Here is a 5,007-nt window from a genome sequence, read left to right on the forward strand (position 1 = left end):
CAATCAATTAAACAGCTGTTTGTAAAAGTAGTTTGAAAATTTTACATCAGATGTCAGCACTGATTGGACTTACACTTATACCTCTTGTGTACTAGATTTTTACCACTTTCAGCTATCGATTACTGTAGCTAACTCAAAAAAATTAAAAATGTCACTTGCATCCCTTGCATTCTGACCCCCTCAGTTGTAATATCGTATCTCAATAAAAAAAAATTGCATGGTTGCCTGTAAAGTCGGTATATGGGCGAAAGTTTTATGTGACAACGACTTTGATGAGTGGTAAAATAATTTTAATGTGAATATTCATTCGTATAGTAGGAAGAAGGATGAAACAATTTAAAACATTTATTTATACAAAGAATTATATTTAAAACATTAATTTATACAAAGAATCTCGCACTGAATTTCATATTAACAAAATTCTATTTTTACCTTCACACATCCTCAACAAAATCACTCTGTCTCTCTCGCTCTTAGGCGGGCTAACAGTGCTCGATTCAATTTTTTACATAGCAGCCTGGGAAGTAGTGGCACAGTTGCAGGAGATTGCTTGCGGCGCCTGCGCAGGTTGACTGCTCCGTTTCACTCTCTCTCCAGGTGAATGGCTTCGGGTTGCTGCTGCGTTGCTCGCCACTGCTCCTATTCGTGCTCTTTCCAGACGACCGTGAACCAAACTAACGCTCTCACTCGCTCTCATTGTGAGCGCATAACGCTGAGCATAACGCAGTTTCTTGAAGTGTCACCCGGCAAACCAATTTATAAGACATTGTCACGTCAAAATTTCCATCTTCATCTATATAGAATGTTCTAAAAAAAGGTGCCCATATAAGTCAGGGCATGATTCCTCAGAAGAAAAAAGTTCTAATTAAATCCGAAAATGCTTGGTTACCAAGTTATACAGAGTGGAAGATTTCAGTTCCCCTGCCGAAACGAAGCCCTACGGGTATTTGTTGGCTGTTAATTAAGATGTACAATTTAGCGTAGTTTATGTAAAATGAAGTGAAAAATTGGATAAAACCGTTTCCATGTTTATCAAGTCGGCTAAATTATAAATATAAAGAAAATAAAAATCTCATGTTGTGATAAAATATTTCAAAAAAAGGGTAGGTACTGAGATTTTTATTTTCTTTATATTTATATTACAAGTAGCCCTATACAGAATAGAGATAAAAAAGATGGCTGAATTATGTATTTTAGAAAATTCTATAAATTATTTACCACATTGAACTTACAAACCTGTTTAAATGAAGACTCATTGAAGATCATTTTTCATATTTTCTAATAACAGGAAGACTGATCATGTACAATATTATTTGAGTTTGAATTCCAAGGTCGAAGGTGAATTTTATCTTAGAACTGTCGATTTCCATCTTCCTGTCCTTAGAAAATTCTTCAACTTTGAATATTTCTTCTTAAAACTTCTAAAGTGACATTTCAAACTGAAAAACAAAAAATAAGTATTAGTTTTTTAAATTATAATTCAGGGGGACATGAAGTGCCCCCCTAACAGTGGCCTCCCAACACCCCTCACAGCCACCCCTAACCGCCAAAAAAACCTTGCAAGAATTAACCGTCAGTCAAAATTCGACCAACTGTCAAAGGTTTTTGACAATCAGTCAAAAGTTGACTCCAGTCAAAACTTGGTTCTCTCTGTGATTGAAAGCACCCTTCCAATCACAGAATGGACCTACAGTTTTAGGTGGACTCCGAACCACCGAGGTGTGTCACTGACACAGCTGCAACAGAGGAAACATAGATTAGACAGACAGGTGAAAATGAACACAGAAAACTATAGTGAGGTCCACGTTATAATGGCAGAATATGATTAACATACTGGTGCCTATTGCTACCGGCACAGACAAAATAAGTAATATTTACTTCCTCAATGCTACCGGTATCCTTGTCTATCTTTCGACACAGAAAAACCTTCCACAGCTATCCTTTTCTATCTCCGCAATGTTGCCAGATCGTTTTACAATAATTTAGAAATATAATTAATTAACAAAATATTCTATCTCAATCATGAACATTTTTTATCCATTCATTCAAAAATATAATCTACTAGTAGGTAACCCGTGCTTCGCAAGGGTCTATTTTAAAACTGCAAAATGAAAATTTGACATAATAAAAAATTCGAAATTTGAAAATAGGCCTATAACCATCCTTGGTTAATAAAGAATCTTCATGCAAAATTTCAAATCAATCAGTCCAGTAGTTCAGATGTGATGATGTGTCAAACATAGCTTTCCTACATCACGTACGTGTATGAGCCAGCTCTTTCCATTATTATAGTAAAGATGATGGATAGATCGATGATTTATCAGTATCTTTGAATGAGAATAACTTTGGAACGGTTTCACTGGGAATTCGTGTCTGATAGTACATTATAACTGAAGAATATAAATTATTACTTATTTTATTGTGATCTATTCATGTTTTTTCTCATGAAATTCAATGATAGGCCTACAGCATGAAGACTATGTCCAATTCATTTGTACTGGTGGCAAAACTTTACATTAAAAAATAATTATTTGATGAAATCCAAGTTCAATTGTAATGAAAACAAATTCCTTCAAAAAATAATTGATAATAATACGTTTCGAGGGAAAAAATTAATAACAAAAAAATTGGGAAGCATCGGGATTCAAACCGAGGAACCATCGCTCCGTAAGCTAGCGTTTTACCGTTGCGCTACACTGCCGTTCGAAAATGATGGTCTCCTAACAGCATTATAACCTCCTCATAAAAAAACACACTTTGGGCTGCAACAATATGTAGCCTATGGAACCCCATGTACGGTAGCATAGATGAATTTGAACATTAATTCTGAAAAATCTGGAAGAAAAATTGAAATTTGGGTTTCAAGGTGCACGAGATTGATAATTTTAGAATCCATGTGCAAAATTTGGAGATCTAAATCATTCCCGTTTTTCCGGTATGCAATCCACAAGTTGACATGTTTTGATGCGAACAAACGAACACACGAACAAACACAACCCTACTCTCTCTTATTATATAGATTGACTAAAATAAAATATAGTTGATTATTTTAACAAGAAAAAACCGTTGATATTTCATCAGATATACCGGTATCAGCTATCCTCAATAGTAGGCAATGACAAGACAGAGAACCGGCAATGCTGTCCTCCCATCTTTCCACACCGTCATTATAACGTGGACCTCACTATAGTAAATAAATCATTGAAGTGGAGTAAAAATTGAAATTACTGTATTATGTATTTATATAATATTTTTTATTATAATATAATATTCATAATATATTTATATATTTTTATTACATATTGTATTTAAAATAGAAAGAAAATAAAAATCTCAGTACCCTTTTTGAATTATTTAATCACAACATGTTTCGAACATTGATGCCATTTTCAAGTGACCATATGAAGTAAAAAAAAAAAAATAAAATAAAATAAAAATGTGATTAAATAATTCAAAAAGGGTACCGTACTGAGATTTTTATTTTCTTTCTATTTTTATTACAAGTAGCCCTATTCAGAAAAGAGATAAATGTATTGTATTTAGCCTATATCAGGCTAAGATTGTTCTTGTATTTTTAATTAATAATTTACAAAACATATTTACATTTCTGAATACTGTAATTCAAAAATATAAAATACTAGCCGTCAGGCTCGCTTCGCTCGCCATATCCGTCTAGCCAGGGGGCTCCGCCCCCTGGACCCCCGACTGGATCGTCCAAGAATGAGATCAGCAGGCTCGCTTCGCTCGCCTGCATTTTTCATTTTTATCATATTATATTAGGACAATCCAGTCAGGGGTCCAGACTAAACGTCTGGCTAAACGGATATGGCGAGCGAAGCGAGCCTGACGGCTAGTAATATAATATTCCCAGGATTGAAGTAGCAGTGCCCAATCTATTTTTCCGCGATAAATGCATTTAAATATGCAACTTGGTGCCAACCTAACAAAATCAACTCAACTTAATGCCAACCTGACAAAATTATTAATTTAGTTGCCAGTTAACAACTGTTTCGAAGAGGTACTCTATCTAGATTATAGTTCTATAGTAACATATGATATGGAAATTTCAATTCTAATTAAGAGATTGGGAGAAGAAGAATATACATGCTAAAAGACGAACTTTACACCCTTAAAAACAACCCTTAGAGTTAAAATATTGCCAAAAGATTTCTTAGTGCGCCTCTAAAGGGCCAACTGAACATACCTACCAAATTTGAACGTTTTTGGTCCGGTAGATTTTTAGTTATGCGAGTGAGTGAGTGAGTGAGTCAGTCAGTGAGTGAGTGCCATTTCGCTTTTATATAATTTATATAGATAACTCAATTTTCAATTTTATATGTATGAATTATTAATTGAACTCCGATCTATGTTATTGGTTGAATATAGGCCTACAGTAAAAAATTAATAATGTTAAACGGATATCATGAATAATATTATGTATTCTTTTTGGATTATGATTATTTTACCAAAGTAAATAGTAGAGTTAATTCTTACCTTGTCTACTTTATTTCCATGATAACTGACGATTTCTATATTTATTCACAGGCTTATAGTGAGGTCCACGTTATAATGGCAGTGGATAAAGATAAGAGAATAGCGATGCCGATTCTCTGCATTAATTAATTATATTTCTACACTGTCAAAAACATAATTGGAATCGTTGTGGACCTAGAAAAAAATTGTACCACCGGCTTTGTCGAATGATAGACAAGGATAGCAAAACCAACGTTGATCAAATACTGTCATTATAACGTGTCTCACTGTAGGGAGATAACATACTTACTGACATCTTTTAAAGTGTTGCTCTAAACTGAAAAATACTAAAAGGATTAAACGCATTTTAGAAATTATAATTGAGGAGGGCATGAAGTGCCCCCCTAACAGTGGCCTCCCAACACCCCTCACAGCCACCCCTAACCGCCAAAAAAATCTTGCAAGAATTAGCCATCAGTCAAAATTCGACCAACTGTCAAGGGTTTTTGACAATCAGTCAAAAGTTGACTCCAG

This window comes from Nilaparvata lugens, chromosome 14, assembly GCF_014356525.2.
Source record: "Nilaparvata lugens isolate BPH chromosome 14, ASM1435652v1, whole genome shotgun sequence".
Lineage (NCBI taxonomy): Eukaryota > Metazoa > Arthropoda > Insecta > Hemiptera > Delphacidae > Nilaparvata > Nilaparvata lugens.